The sequence below is a fragment of the Bos indicus genome, chromosome 26 (assembly GCF_029378745.1).
Source record: "Bos indicus isolate NIAB-ARS_2022 breed Sahiwal x Tharparkar chromosome 26, NIAB-ARS_B.indTharparkar_mat_pri_1.0, whole genome shotgun sequence".
Classification (NCBI taxonomy): Eukaryota; Metazoa; Chordata; class Mammalia; order Artiodactyla; family Bovidae; genus Bos; species Bos indicus.
Window position 1 is genome coordinate 44,610,602 of NC_091785.1, and position 16,963 is coordinate 44,627,564.

At 47.6% G+C, this 16,963-nt stretch overlaps 1 pseudogene; it reads left to right on the forward strand.

Annotated features, from left to right (window-relative positions):
• The first annotated feature begins 15,253 nt into the window (after positions 1 to 15,253).
• On the forward strand, positions 15,254 to 16,963 carry LOC109579100 (elongation factor 1-gamma-like; annotated as a pseudogene).

Sequence of the window (16,963 nt, forward strand, 5' to 3'; positions counted from 1 at the left end):
AGAAATTAAACATTACATTTTCAAAATTTTTAATTGGAAGATAATTGCTTTTCAATATTGTGTTGGTTTCTGTCATACATCAGCATGAATCAGCCATGGATATATGTCCCCTGCCTCTTGAAACCCCCTGTCAGTTCCCATGCCTCTAGGTTGTCAGAGACCACCAGGTTTGAGCTCCCTGTGTCATCCAGCGAATTCCCACTGGTGGCCTGTTTTACGGGTGGCAGTGTATGCGTTTCAGTGTTACTGCTTCAATTTGTCCCTCCTTCTCCATCTCCACTGTGTCCGTGAATCTCTTCTCTGTGTCTACGTCTCTATTTCCTCTCTGTTTTCAATTTTTTAATATAAAACTAATCTTATTACATGCATAATCTATATGTACATATAACTGTAAAAATTTCTTACATTATTATTTTTCTAGGATATGATTTTTAGTAGCTACATAATTTTTCATCTCTTACCTAAGCATTTTTCCATTTGCCAGATGTTTAGCTCTGGTCTTTGAACTGTTATAAATGACTCTGTAATAAGCATCTTTTCCCCTAAATCTTTGTCTAAGTATCTTATTGATTCCTGAGGATGTGTTCTTAGCTGGTGGATTATTGGGTCAAAAGATATGAATTTTTATTAGAGCTGTTCATATATACCAGTGTGTCTCTTACAGAAATGTACCAATTCTGTCTGAAGTTATCCATCTCAACAAATCCTTGCCAGCTTTAGGTATTTAAATTATAATAATAAAAATCTTTGCTCATTTTATAGTGGAAATGGAAACTCATTGTTGCTTTAATGGGCTCTTCTTTGATTACTAGTGAAGCTGAAAATTTTCTCATTTGGTTACTGTCCATTTGTAATTTATCTTTTGTGGATTTTCTATTCATTCCTTTTTCCCTTCCTCTCTCCTTCTCGACTTCTTTTCCTCAGACATTCAGTAAAACCGTGCTGAGCTTCTATTTGCCAGACCCTGTCCAGGGACCATGGTGGACATGGGGGGCAAGATACAGCCAAGGACTCAGCACACCTGGGTGACACACTCCCGCAGGGCACTACTGGGCAGTCAGTTACTGTGAGGAGGCAACCACATGTAACTTTTAAAAATTATGGTGAAATATACAGGATGCAACACACACTGTCTTAACCATTTTAAGTGTACAGCTGAGTATTGCTAAGTGCATCCGCACTGTTGTGCAACCAGTCTATACAGCTTTCATCTTGCAAAACTGAAACTCTGTCCCCGTTAACCAACAACTCCTCATCTTCCCAGTCTCTGACAACAGCACTTCTGCTTTCTGTCTCTGGGATTCCGGCTCCTCTAGGGACCTCATAGGAGTCCCTAGAGGGGACTGGCTTATTTCACTTAGTGTCATGGCCTTAAGGTTCATGCATGGTGTAGTGTGCAATACACAGCATCAAGGCTGTCAGTCTTAAAGGAAATCAACCCTGAATATTCACTGGATGGAGTGATGCTGAAGCTGAAGCTCCAATATTTTGGCCACCTGATGCAAGGAGATGACTAGTTGGAAAAGACCCTGATGCTAAAAAAGATTGAGGACAGGAGAAGGGGGTGACAGATGGCATCATCAACTCAATGGACATGAGTTTGAGCAAATACTGGGAGATAGTAGAGGACAGGGAAGCCTGGCATGTGGCAGTCCATGGGGTCTCAAAGAGTCGGACACGACTTAGTGACTAAACAACAAAAGCAATGATGTAGCATGTGGTAAGATTTCCATCCTTTTTAAGGCTGATTAATATTCCATTGTATATACAATATATACATATATATACATATTTCATATTTTCTTTGTTCATTCATCCATTGAGGGACACTTCGGTTGCCTCTACCTTTTGACTATTGTGAATCGGACTGCTATGAACTTCAGTGTACAAATGTCTCTTCAAGACACTGTCTTCAGTTCTTCAGGATGCATACCCAGAAATTAGATTGCTGGATCATAAGGTTATTCTGTTTTTAACACTTTGAGGAATCCCCACACTATTTTCCAAAGCAGCTGCACCATTTTGCATTCCCCTTAACAGTGCACGAGCCTTTCTCTTTCTCCACATCCTCACCAACACATTTTCATTTTTTTTGGTAGTAGTCATCGTGATGGATACGAGGTGACGTGGTGGTTTTGATTTGTGCTGCCCTGGATGATTAGTGGTGTTGGACGCCTTTTTGGGTGCTTTTTGGTGCTTATGATATATGTTGGTGATTTTTGGCATCGCATTTGCCATCATTATATGCAGCATAACCAGAGATGTTGGGAGGAATTGTCTTTCTGAGTTAGCTTATTCTGTTTTGGTAATGTCTTTAACATGACAGTGACTTGAAATTGCCTCTATGATTGGCCAATTTCAAAACGAGAGAGAAGGCTTGTTTGAGTTCCTCCACAGGCTCTGAAACCTCAAGGTGTGAGGCTCTGAGGAGAGCTGATACGTAGGTTTGAAGTGACTCTGTAGGTGTGAGAAAAGCACTTTAAGTACATTTCAGCTCTTCACAGACTCACGATGAATGTTACATCACCAAATATGTACCCAGAGATTTAATGACACGCTAAAGAGAAGATTGGAGGTCAATTACTTTGAATGGCAGTCCACACAGTTTGAATTTACAAATAATCAGTCCCCTCTTTGCTTTGGCTCTGGAGATGGGGTGCAGAGACACATTAACACCAAATGTCTCATCCTCGCCTCAGAGTGGATACACACTTGAAAATTGGCTGAGGGGAACCTGTGTGGACAGGCTGGAAGGCTTTCTAAAGCAATGATTATTTTCCCTCTTGGTGTCATCAATCCTCAAGTCTCAGCTTTCAGAATTATCTGCAGTGACTTTTTATTCTCAGGTGGACAGACACCGAAGTCCTGCATCTCCTCTCCCAGCCACGAACTGTGGCAGGCTCAAGAAGAGCCAATTAATCCCAGGGTTTATGGAAACAATACGCACTCTGGCTGCTAAATCCCCTCATCTCACAAGATGCCCCGTGGCCCAGTGTGACTCCAAGAACTTCCCAGATCATAAGAAAAGGATATGGGACAATGCCTGATGCCCCCAGAGACTACTGGCAGGATGCTCCCTCCCCTGGAGCTGGGGGCAGTGCCGGGGGCAAGTCAGGAGCTGGCAAAGACCAGACAACAAAGCAGCTTTAAGCAGCCTTAAAGCAGCTTGCCGAGTGTGTGTGTCCTGAAGTCTGGAGGTTGCCTGTGGTCTGAACCCAACCAAAAGATCTGATTCTTAAAACTGTCCTGAGAAAAAGCATCAGTTTAGTTCAGTTCAGTCGCTCAGTCATGTCTGACTCTTTGCGACTCCATGAATCACAGCACACCAGGCCTCTCTGTCCATCACCAACTCCCAGAGTTCACTCAGACTCACATCCATCGAGTCAGTGATTCCATCCAGCCATCTCATCCTCTGTCATCCCCTTCTCCTCCTGCCTCCAATCCCTCCCAGCATCAGAGTCTTTTCCAATGAGTCAACTCTTTGCATGAGGTCGCCAAAGTATTGGAGTTTCAACTTTAGCATCATTCCTTCATCAGTGGCTGGCAAAGAATCTGCCTGCCAACGCAGGAGGCGAAGGAGGCTTGGGTTCGATCTCTGGGTTGGAATGATCTCCTGGAGGGAAAAGCTACCCACTCCAGTATTCTTGCCAGGATAATTCCATGGACAGAGGAGCCTGGCGGTCTACAGTCCATAGAGTTGCAAACAGACTTGACTGAGTGACTGAGTATAATCCTGAAGGAAGAGGTTGGTGGGTCTCTGCTTGTCGGGCTCAGTCTGAGGGTGCCCCCCAGGCCCTGAGGTCCCCAGGCTCCTCTTCCCACCTTGGTATTGTGGACTAATCTATTTTTAATATTTATTTATTATTATTTTTTTTTTTTTTACTGCTCTGGGTCTTAGTTGCAGTACACGTGATCTTCACTTGCAGCATATGGGATCTAGTTCCCTGACCAGGATTGAACCTGGGCCCTCTGCATTGGGAACATGGAGTCTTAGCCACTGGCCCACCAGAGAAGTCCCCTGTGGGCTAATCTTAAGTAGAAGTTTAAGAGGAGTGAGATGCGGAAGGAATGCTCTGCAAGGTGAGAGGTACAATTCTGCAGTTATAAAAAAAAAAAGAGGCAGAGAGCAGTAGCTGACTCCGTATGAATTTAATGGAGCGGTCACCAGGGAGCCTGGGGACACTGCAGACAGGGTTTTGTGAGAGGAGGCTGAGTGCAAGGGAAGCCACTGACCCTCCAACAGCAAGCACGGCGATCTGAGAGCAAGCCACCTTTTTGCACAGAAAGATAAGAAAGGGCGGGCATACAGAGGCAAGAGTACAGACGCGCAAAGCCTACGTAGGAGCCATCACCGTGGGAGGCCAGGGTGACCTGGAGTTTGGAGAACAAACATAGCAAGATGAGGTTTCCAGGAGACAAGCCAGACCATTTAGATCGCAATCTCTCCAAACTGGCAAGAGAGGACTTATTCCAGAAAGTCTATGCGGAGCCTTGTCCCCCTGCCCCCAGCTCTAGCTCCATGCACCCAGCTGGGCCACCACTTGGCTGGCTCATGTGGGGGAACATTCCCATCAGACCGTGTGCCCCTCATGGGGTCAGGCCTCATTCTCTACTCTCTCCAAGCCCAAAGACAGAGCAGTGGCTGGCACAGAGTAGAGTTACAATCAAAGTTTAGGAGGAAAAAAAATAAAAATAGTTGCAATCCCACCCCTCTTCAAAAAAAAAGTTTTTAAAGTTTCTTTTGAGGGAAATGGGAGGCGATTAAAGGGTTTGAGTAGAGAATGGAGAGGTGTCCAAAGACAAAGTGAAATTCAGGTTTGATCCAAAGATTAGTTTGATGTCCTGGCTTAGTTCATAGTTTAAAGTGTTTGTTTCTATCTAGGGGTTGGCAGGATTGTGCATCGTAAAACCCCAATGATGTTTTTCTCTTTTAAAAGGAGAAACAGGAGGCAGAGTGGAAGGTTGAGCACGATAGACTGTTTAAATAACTTGAGGAGCATCACTGCGATGTCGGTTGCATGATGCACATAGGAAAGTCAACAATGTCGTATGTGCACAGCTCCATGTGACCCCACACCCAGAGCAAGAGATAGAATGTACCAGCACTGCAGAGGCCCTGCCTTGGACGTTGGAGGGTCTTGGCACCTGGCCGAGTACAGAGCCACTGTGGTAGCAAAGACCACACCACGTCCCATGTATACACAGGGCTGTGTTTTTCCACAGGCTGCCTCCCCTGGGTGTGGAGGATTCCCCAAGCCCAGCTTCTTCAGCTCCGTGTGTGCTCCCGGGTCCTGTGAGAAGCTGTTGTGGTGGACTCTGGTGGGCTGCTGGGCACCCCCAGCCCTGCCCAGCACACACCTCTAGGGGAAGGTCCGCCTGGCCCAAGCTCACGTCCCTTCCTCAGTGATCCACACCCAACGTCTGATCAGTGCAGGGGATAAAAGTCAGGCCATCCTGGCCCCAGTCAGGACAATGCCAAAGGGCCATCCTAGCTCGGGGCTCCCAGAGGACGGCCAAGGCTGTCACGGGGCCACCACCATCACAGTCCACCGTCCCTCTTAGCTGGTCCCACTTCCTGCCCCACCTTCCCCAGGGTCTGGTTGCAGGGGCCCTCCCTAGTGAACACCTCTCACGAATGCCACCTCAGCCTGTGCTTCCTGGGGGCCCAGGCTGCCACCGCGGGCTCCCTTCTGCCTTCCAGCCTCTGTTTCCAAAGGTGCGGCCGAGTTCCTGCTCTGTCCCGGGTAAGGCCCCGGCCCGGCAGGTGTAGAGACAATAATCACCGATGCGCATGTGCGTCACACAGCACTGTTTACAAAGCACTTCCACGCACACCGTCTCCTTTGACCGCTGCTCATTCATTCCCTCATGTCTCCAGCCAGGGCAGTGCCGGCTCTGGCACCATGAGTCAAGATGTGAAGAAGAAAGTGAACCTTCCCTCATGCCAAGAGTCCACAGCCTAGAGCAGAAGGCTGATCCCCTAACCAAGAGTTCTCCCCTCTCTCAAGGGACGCTAGGAGAGGCCATGATGAGGGGAGAAGGGCAGGGAGCAGAGAGCTGGGATTTCCCGGGGGAGGAGCAGTACAGCTGAGCCACCAGCTGCAGGACAGCATCACTGAGACCAAACCCAACACCAAGACGCACAGTCAGGGTGGGCGGTCAGTCACAGAACCGGCCACCCTGCGGTCTCCTCAGGCTTCACCCAGGATGGCCGAGTCCGTGAGCCCAGAGGCCTCTCCCTTCCACCCACGTGCGGCCTCCCGGGGGTCTCCTTCTCCCGCCTCGGCACAGCTGGTTGGGGCTCCGGGCAGCTGGATGGGAAGAAAGGAGAGAGGAAGAGAAGGAAGGAGGGAGCTTCCGGGCAGTGGTGGGGGGCGGCGTGGGGTGTAGGATTCCAAGCAAAAGAATAACATGATCTTGGCAAGCTGCCCCGGGTCCCACTTCAAGCACCGGATTCACTTAAATCCGTCTTTGCTACTTTCCAGAGTCAACAGAATTTGTTGAATCTCCAGTAGGGGAACAATCTTGAGGGAACAAGATTTTTTAAGTGCGCATAAATGAGATGTTTTCCCTAATCTGAATTTGGGGCATATTGACGCTTGGGAAAATTTCCAATGGCTTGACTGGGGGCTCCGACACTTCTTTAGAACATCTCTGTAGAGAAGGGCTTTGACTTATAGATGTTGCAGAGATGGAAATACATCTTGGCTATTTATCAAATTAATCACCTTATAATGTAAAGACAAATGGGATTCCTAGGGCAGTATTCAGCCAGTAATTTAATACTTAAGTTTTCTGATCAATAAACCATTGGCCTGTTAGAATATTTAAGTCATGCTTAGAGTCATTCAGGAAAAAAAATCTATTAACTTAAGTTCTTTGAAGGGATGTCTTTAATTTACAATGTCATTTTCTATTTAAGCATTGCATTTTACATTATTATAAAACAGCACCAAACTTAATTTAAATAAAGATATTAAAAATTTTAAATCAGAAATATGTTGTGATTTATTAAATGTTTTATTCAGCAAGTACTCAAGTGCTAATAGAGCTTACACACACACACACACACACTATAGACCACCACGCTGTACAACCCCAGGGGGCACCATTCATCTCTTGATCTCAGGAAATGGTCCAGGACTGTGCGAGGCTCTTGGGATACTGTTGTGGATGTCTGTGACCCCAAAATTCATGTGTGGAACCTTAACTCCCAGTGTGATGGTATTTGGAGGTCCGAGGTCCTTGGGAGGTCATGAGGTGGAACCCCCCTGATGGGGTTGTGTCTGTTAGTAGCTCAGTTGTGTCTGACTCTTTTCGACCCCACGGACTCTAGCCCGCCAGGCTCCACTGTCCATGTGATTCTGCAGGCAAGAATGCCGCTGCTGCTGCTGCTAAGTCGCTTCAGTCGTGTCCAACTCTGTGCGACCCCATAGACGGCAGCCCACCAGGCTCCTCCGTCCCTGGGATTCTCCAGGCAAGAACACTGGAGTGCATAGCCAGTTCCTTCTCCAGGGGATCTTCCTGACCCAGGGATCGAACCTGGGTCTCACACATAGTAGGCAGATTCTTTACCATCTGAGCCACCAGGGAAACCCATGTCTAAACCTCACTTGATGGGGTTAGTGCCCTTATAATAAGGCTCTCTCTCTCCCTCTCTCTGTGCTATGTGAGCAAGAAGATAGCTGTCTGCAAACCTGGAGGAGAGCTTTCCCTAGAACCCAACCGTGCTGATGTTCCAGCCTCCAAAACTCTGAGAAATAAATGTTTGCTGTTTAAAACACACCAGTCTAGGACACTTGTTATAGTTTCCTGAACTACGATGGATGCCATGGTGATAAGACACAGTCCCTGTGTTCGAGGAACACGCAGTGGAGTATGAGACCATCTGGGGAGGGGAGCCTCAGGGTACCGAGGAGCAGGACTGGAAAGAAATGAGCCCAGGGCACCCTGGACCCCAGAGAGGGTCCAGGCAAGGATCGTGGGATCTGGGAAGTGCCCAGAGTGACTCCAGGAATGTTAAAGCCACGAAAGTCTCTCTAAAGACTCTCTAGCTGAGAAGTTAAAAGATTTATCCAGGCTAACCCAAGGAGCTTTAAAAGTAGAGTCACAATTTACTGCCTGTCCAAATGTAGCGTGTTTACACTCGTGGGTTAAAGGTTATGCGAGTTATTGGTGCTTAAAAAAAAAACTTCATAGTAAAATATATTTGAGACCATGTAATGATAAGGAACATTTGGCATGTTGAAGGAGGAAAAAGTGCAGCTGTTGTGGAATTCTCCCCTATAAAAACATCTGACTCTGTGAACTGGGCTGGGAGGAAGCGAAGTTTCAAAGAAGTCCATTTGGAGTCACACATAAACGGGGTCTGCTTAATGCAAAGAGCGCATGTTCTGTCGTAAATGATTTCCACCTCGGCACCTTGGACGTGGAAACGCAGCCAGCGTCCCTCTACAGCTCATTTGTTATGTGGCCTCTGATGTGGGTTTGGGGCAGTTGTGTGAAATCTTCCTAGAATTCCATTGCAGCAAATCTTCAGAGGGAAAAACAGCAGACGGGTGGCTTTGGAAGTCACTGCCATTTGTAATAGATCAGTGTGTCCGTCCTCACCACTGCTGACCAGGAAAATGAGATGCAAGCCTTCAGTGATCTGGAGTTTTTGCCAGTGGTCATGTTGGATCTTCAGATGCAGCATGCAAGTGTGGAAAGGAACACCCGTTCTGGAAGTGTCTTCTAGGAGAACGTAGAGAGCATGCATGTGTACGCAGCTGGTAATGGAGATGAAATACTTATTTAGCATCTTTGTTTTTAAAATCATTTTTTAAAATGTTTATAGGACTAAAGGCAGGGCAGTAATCCTAGCTGATGTCTGCCGAGTGCTCCTGTGTCCCAGGTAATATAGTAGCCAACCTACACGTTTGGTCACAGGAGAGGCGTAGCTGCGGGGAGCGGGGTAGAACAGAGTGCTATATGCCAGGCACAAGGTCAAGTGCTTTACATCCATTATTCCAGCCGATCCTCACAACATCCTTTTGAGAAAAACACAAATACGAGCTCCTTTTTACAGATGTGAAAGCTGAGGTTCAGAGAGGCTCCTGAGTTGTTCAGGATGACTTCTACAGGCCAATTCTCTACTGCTGAGCTCCACAGCCTCTGCTCGGCAGCTCTGGGCCATGCCACGTGCTCAGTGGCTCAATTGTGTCCAACTCTTTGCAACCCTTGGACCGTAGCCCATCAGGTTCCTCTGTCCATGGAATTTTCCAGGCAAGAATCCTGGACTGGATTGCCACTTCCTGCTCTAAGGGATCTTCCCGACCAGGCAGGTTCTTTACCACTAGCGCCACCTGGCAAGTCCTAGTGGGTACAGGGCAAATTGTAAGTGTGTGCTCAGTCACTCTTTCGTTTCTGACTCCTGTGCGACCCCATGGACTGTAGTTTGCCAGGCTCCTCTATCCATGGGATTTCCTAGGCAAGAATACTGGAGTGACTTGTCATTCTTCAGGGGATCTTCCCCACCCAGGGATTAAACCCTGTCTTCTGCGTCTCCTGCATTGGCACTTGGATTCTTTACCACTGTGCCACCAGGGAAGTCCCAAAACTGCAAGGGAGCGACCCCTTAAAGCCTTGGAAGTTCCAGTGCTGTCAGACCTATTGAAGTTGTTGTTCAGTCGCTCAGCTGTGTCCAACTCTTTGCGACCCCATGGACTGCAGCACGCCAGGCTTTCCTGTCCATCACCATCTCCTGGACATGTCACACCCATAAGTGCAATTAAGCCGTGTGCACTGACCAGCCACTGAAAAGTACCAAATGTGTGGTGTGTAAGAAGCTCTCCAGGAACAAGACTGCCTGAAGTTGGCAAGAAACATTTTAAGTAAAACAATTTGTAATCAGTAAAACCCTGGGGTCTGAGAAGCCTATTTCTTCATCTTTCTTGGAGAGGTTAAGACGACTTTAAATTACCCAACAAATTAGTTCATTTTAATGTCAGAATGTATTAGGGGGAGGGGGGTTCTGAGGTGAAAGAAAAATAAGTGTAATTGCTTCTTTTTTTCAAAATCACATATTACTTTGTTCATTATGAAATAATGAAGCATTATTTAATCCCATTATGAAATAAATGAGATTGAGTAAACAACACATCTGCATTCATGCAGTGATAGAAAGTCAGGAAATGTTTGTCCCGCTGACACTTGAAAGTATCGGCTCCATTTTTCTCAGTAATGAAACGGTAGGTGTTTTCATTACAAAAATATATTTTATAAGAAATACAAATATGGCTTTATTAAATGAACTGTTATGGGACCTTTCCTACTGAAGTCTTTCCTAGATGGTCGTGTTTTGAAATGTAGATTCATGTCTTCAAAATGAAGCCCATCTGTAGGCAGTGATCAATGTCTAACAAAATCATCAGTGAAATGAAAGAAAAAATAAAAAAGTCAAAAGACTAAGGTTAAGTCCATGAAAGCCCTATTTCCATATGTACACCTGCCCTCTTGTGGCATTCATCTGTATGGTCGCCTACCATGCATTTTTAAGACTTCGAACGTGGATTATTTTAACCAATATCCTATGTAGCGGTCTGTGAACACACCTAACTATAGAGCCTCATCCTGGAATAGTTATTCTTTCCCATAGGCATTTATCTGCCCGACCTTAGAGCCTGCAGGGCATGCTCACATTTGGTGAACATAATGCTCAGGAAAAATTCTAATTAATTGGCATTTTGCTCCTTGGTCCAGCTGCTAAGGCTGCATAAAAATTTACCCCAAAATATAAACAACCATTCAGTGAGTCAGGAACTCAGAAAGGGGATGGTTTCTCTAGGGCCTCGTGTGGAGACAGAGATCTAGGGCTGGGAACATCTGAAGGTGTCTCCACTCGGATCTAGGGGTGGAGACTGGCTGCAGGCTGGGGTCTCAGCTCTTGTGCACTGGGCTCTTCATGAGGGCCAGTTTGGGCTTCTTCAGAGCATAGAGATCAACCCCGAACATTCCTTGGGAGGACTGATGCTGAAGCTGGAGCTCCAGTACTTTGGCCACCTGATGAGAAGACCTGACTCATTGGAAAAGACCTTGATGTTAGGAAAGATTGAAGGCGGAAGGAGAAGGGGACGACAGAGGATGAGATGGTTGGATGGCATCACTAACACAACAGATGTGAGTTTGAATGAACTCCGGGAGTTGGTGATGGACAGGGAGGCCTGGCGTACTGCGGTTCATGGGGTCACAAAGAGTCAGACACAACTGAGCGAGTGAGCAACAACAAGCGCAGAGCATCAGAGAGTGTCCTGAGGGAGGCAGAGAGAGAATGTCAGCAGAAGCTCATTCTTATGACCTAGCCTCAGAGGTCAGATATGGTCACGTCCACTCATTCTATCTGTCACCAGGAGCCAGCCCTGATTCAATGATAAGGGACAGCATATTGTCCCCTGAATGGGCATGGAAACAGTCATGCATGGGTCTTTGGGGGCCGTCTTGAAGACTGACTGCATACATTTCAACAACGAACCAGCATTGTGTTTTATCTGTATGTGGGATATGACTGCCTTCATCTGCTGCCCAGGGTCCTAACGTGCTCTCCAGCCAGCTGTGGGTCAGCATTTAGGATTGAAGGCTCCTGTTCCTCCAGGAGAAGAACTGAGGGAGAAGTCCCAATCAGAGTAAGTCATCCCGGGGAAGAAATGAAATCGTAGAGAATTTAGTTCTGGAAGGAAAAAAAGGGAGGGCAGGGGAAGGGCTCTAGCCCCCCTCCCAACTCCCCACCCTCACCTCCACCTGTGCTTTAAGAGGATTTCATCAGGGCTCTGGCCCCGCTCCCAACTCCCTACCCTCACCTCCACCTGTACTTTAAGAGGATTTCATCAAGGACTCCAGGGGAAATGCAAATGACTAATACAGACGAAAACACACACGCCTCAATTTCATTAGTAACCCCAACAATCAGATACCCTAGAAGGACTTTTTCAGGCAGGAAAGGTGTGGTCAGCATGCTTTCTCAATGGATGTAACCTCATTTAATCTGAAATTCTGCTGTTGTTTATAATTATCTGAGTATATCTCAAGTCTTAATTCAGATTTTTTTTTTTAATTTTTAAGAATATGAGTATCTTTTGGTCTTAAAAAAAATTTGTCTGTATTCAGAAATACCAGGGCTTCCCAGGTGGCGCTAGTGGTAAAGAATTTGCCTGCCAATGCAGGATATGCAAGAGACCAGGGTTTGATCCCTGGGTCTGATCCCTGGGTCGGGAAGATCCCCTGAAGGAGGAAATGGCAACCCGCTCCAGTATACTTGCCTGGAAAATTCCATGGACAGAGGAGCCTGGGGCCACAAAAAATCAGACACAACTGAGCGACTGAACACACCACAACTGTGAGATGGAGATTTCACTCCTGATCTCAAACACTCAGCTTTTTTTTTTTGTTTTTCAGAAAGGAGACCCCCAGGGGCAAGTCTGGGGAGTGTGGGGATCCCGAGAAGATGCCACTGGACTTTGGCCACGAACAACAGACGAACGGGATTTTCCCCAAGACTCCTCTTTCTGATAGGGTGTGGGAAAGCGTTCGAGATAGAGAGAGCAGTGGGACCCAACGTGGTGTCAACGAGCACCATATGCTTGGGAAGTGATGGGCGCTCAACGCCCAAAGGTGACCGAGGAAGCAGGTGGTTAAAGCTGTACGTGGAGGTTGATGCTAAAGGCCATGGCAGGGAGGTGAACTTGATTCACTGATGGGAGCCTCCAATGTTTTTTAAGCAAAGGTACCATGCAGTTGGGTGTGTTTTAGGGTCATCACTCTGAGCATGGTGGCCATGGAGGAGCAAGCACATAGGACAATAGAGGACTACATGGGAAGGATTAACTGGGCAGTTGTGGTGAGAATGGAAAGAAGGGAATTATTAAAGAGATGATCCTAAGGTGGAATGGCAGGATGCTGGGGATGAGGAGGGTGGAAGGCATCTAGCTTCAAGCTTTGGTGACTATACAGATGTCTTTAACCAAACTGTGGGCTACAAGGGGGAGGAGTGCTTGGGCTCACATTTGGACTTGCTGAGTTTCCATGTTTATGGGTTATATAAGGATACTGCCCAAACCCGGGCCTGCCTTGGGGAATATTCATCTCATTAGAGTTAAATCACTTTTCCCTGTCTGCATGTCTCCTCCCCACACGAATGTAACCTCCCAGAGGGAAAGATTGAAGGCAAGAGGAGAAAGGGACGACAGAGGATGAAATGGCTGGATGGCACCACCAACTCGATGGACATGAGTTTTGAGGACGCTCTGGGAGTTGGTGATGGACAGGGAGGCCTGGCATGCTGCTGTCCATGGGGTCACCAAGAGTAGGACACGACTGAGCGACTGGACTGAGAGCGAAGCCGCTCTCCTTTATCTCGCATCTCCTGTGCCCCTGAAGAGGGTGCAGCCGGCTTTGCTGCATCAGTGGTTGTCTAGGTAAGTAACTGAGCAACAAAATGCATGCAAGGAGGAGGGAGGGGGAGGTAGAGGGCGAAGAGCAGGGCTCAGAGGACCACCAGTGGAGAAATTAGTTGGAAAAAAAAGGGAAGCCAGGCAAGGTACTGGCAAGGAGCAAAAGAGAGGAGGCAAGAGATCCGGTCAGCAAATGCATCGACCCCAGTTCTTCCAAGTCAGCAGACAGAGCGGCAGCAGCAGCAATGAGTCCCTTGGACGCAGTCCCTGGATGGAAAGCCAGCACTGGCCTGCTCACCCAGACCCTGTGGGCTGCAACATGTCAGGGCTGGTTCTCTCCCCTTGTGCAGTCTGCTCCCTGTAAACAGCCCGTGCGCAATCCAGCTCGTATCGCCTGAGCTGTTTTCAAAACAATGGGAAATGACCAGAGAGAGGAATCATACAGTAGGTTCCTTGCCACACCTTTCATATCATACTGATGGAGAAAAAGTTTCTTAAGTATTGTTAATGACCTGAAAGATTTCACTAAGTGGAGAGACCTGATGAGGGACTAATTTTTACTAATGGAGCTCCTTGGGATAGCTGTAAAAATCAACAGTCCTCCAGATGAAAGTGAGACCCTTGGTCCTCTGACACTTAGTTGAATTTCTTGGTTTTTAATGGATTTACTTAACGTGGGAAGCCTCCTGTGATGTTCTTTGTTCTGGGGACTAGGAGCTGCTAGATAATTAACTAATTGTTTTACTGATCGATATCTAATTTTTAGCTGTTGTCATAAAACCAAAGTAGCAGCAGAAAATGTAGAAAATGGGGGAAAAAAATATCCCCGAACCCTGCCCCCATCACAAACGTCTGATCACAATTGCACATTTCCAGTCCTCTGCCCTCAGCAGATAGTTTTGTAGTTGTAAACACTGAGGACATTGTGCCCTGCTTTTTTTCACTTAACATAATCTGATTCTTTTTTATGAGCAATGAAATTTGATACAAGGTGCTGCTCACACAGTTTTTTTTTTTTTGAAAGACCATCATTGCAGGGATTGGTGAGTATTTTCTAAGCCCCATCGACTTCAGGGAATCAGGAAATTAAACTTTTTATTTATTGGTCTTTGACTTTCCCATAAATGGACACAGTTCTACCTTGTTTGACTGCGCTGTAAAAGCAGGCATGGGCTGAACAAAGGCCACGCCGATGAGTAATTAGGCAGCAGGCAGAGACCGGGCAGAGCTTTATGGGCCCATTAGTACTTGCCCAGCTGCTTTCAAGGTTCCAGCCTGCAACTTGGGTGTTAGGTACCTTTAGTGTCTTCAGTTAAAAAAAAAAAAATGACCTACGTGTTTTTTGTTGCTGTTGTTTCTGTCCAAATGTTTAAAGACATGAACTGATCTCTGCAGTCCTTTAAAGGAAAGGAGAAACAGTGTTTGTTACATATGTGATTTTTCTTTTTTTACTGCGCTGGGTCTTTGTTGCTGCTCGGCTTTCTCTGGTTGCAGTGAGCAGGGGCTGCTCTCTAGTTGCAGTGCGTGGGCTTCTGACTGCAGGGTCTTCTCTTGCTGCGGTTGGAGCACGGACTCTGGGGCATGCAGGCTTCAGGACTTGCGGGTGGTGGGCTCAATAATTGCGGTTCCCAGGCTCCAGAGTGCTGGCTCAATAGCTGTGGTGCACAGGCTTAGTTGATCGGAGGCATGTCGAATCTTCCCGGATCAGGGATCGAACCTGTGTCTCTTGCATTGGCCGGCAGATTATTTACCACTGAGCCACCAGGGAAGCCCCTGTGTTGTTGTTTTCTTTTAACCCATGTTCTGGCCCCTCTCTCTATGAAATCACCATGATGGCTAGGACCCTGTGCACGTGTCCTGACAGCTGGGGGACCTGAAGACCCTCATTACTGCTCAGTAGAGGAGGGCTCAGGTCCCTGTGTTCTGGGCACCACCCAGCTTCCATTCCGGCCAAACCAGATGCACCCCCAAATTGCTCCATAAATTTCCCGCCAGCAAGGTTCCAGCCTTTGAGGTGGATTCTGTATGTTGGAGGGCAATGTTGCTGCCTCCTATGTGAGCCCAGAGGACATCCTCCAGAGGCAGCAGTACAGCTGGCGTGGTGGGTGGGCTTGGCTGATGGCAGCGACACAGTGTCCCCGGCTGGGACCCGGCGGTCCCCCTACTGGGACATCATGCATCATGACAAAGAGGCCACAGAGGAGAAGGAGGAGGAGGAGGGGATGAGGCGGATTCTGGGGCTGCTGGACGATCCCTTGAAGACTCGAACTCTTCTGGTGGGCAAACATGTGACATCGACTGACATCACAGTTGTCAGCAGCCTGTCGGGGCTTTATTCACAGGTTCTGGAACCTTCTTTCTGCCAGGCCTTCCCTAATACCAACTGCTGGTTCCTCACCCACATGAACCAGCCCCAGTTCCGGGCTGTCTTGGGGAGTTGAAGCTCTGTGAGAAAATGGCCCGGTTGGATCCTAAACGGTTTGCAGAGAGCCAGCCTAAAAAGGACACCTCATGGAAAGACAAAGGTTCTCAAGAAGCCAGGCAGAGGCCCCAGGCGAAGCAGAAAGAGGAGAAGAAGGTGGCTGCCCTGCTCCCGAGGAGGAGCTGGGTGAATTGAGCAGGTGCTGGCTGCTGAGCTGAAGGCCAAGGACCCCTTTCTGCTCACCTGCCCAAGAGTACCTTCTTGTTGGATGGATTTAAGCACGAGTACTCCCATGAGGACATGCTGTCTGTGGTGCTGCCATATTGGGGAGCATTTTGATCAGGGTGGGATTCCCTGGTGGCTCAGACGGTAAAGCGTCTGCCCACAATGCGGGAGACCCGGGTTCAATCCCTGGGTCAGGAAGATCCCCTGGAGGAGGAAATGGCAACCCACTCCGGCACTCTTGCCTAGAAAATCCCATGGATGGAGGAGCCTGGTAGGCTATAGTCCATGGGATCGCAGAGTCGAACAGGACTGAGCGACTTCACTTCACCAGATAAGGGTGGCTGGTCCCTGTGGTAGTCCGAATACCACTTCCCAAGCCTCCCTGGTCTACAGCCTTGTCACTGGGCTGTTCCAAGCCATTGGACAAACTGAGGAAGAATGCCTTTGCAAGTGTCTTTCTCTACGGAACCAACCACAGCAGCTCCATTTCCGGAATCTGGGTCTTCCAAGGCTTGCGCTTGCCTTTCTGTGGAGCCCAGATTGGCCTATGGACCACAAGTCACGTGTATGGTGGAGACTGGATGCTAGCAGTGAGGAGACCCAGACGGTGGTTGGAGAATACTTTTCCTGGGAAGGGGCCTTCCAGCATGTGGGCAAAGCCTTCAATCAAGGCAAGGCCTTCACGCGAACATCTCTTGCCATTGCCTAGCTGCTGTACCTGCCCTTCAAGGAGAATGGGGGTCATTAAAGGAAATCGAACGATGAAAAAAAAAATAAAAGCTGTGTTCTGAATCTGATTAATCTTGTGTACACTTGAGTGCTTGGGGACTTGCAATATAGATGGAGTAATTCATTCTATAAAGTCATCCCAAGCTTTCTGGAGTGTCTCTTT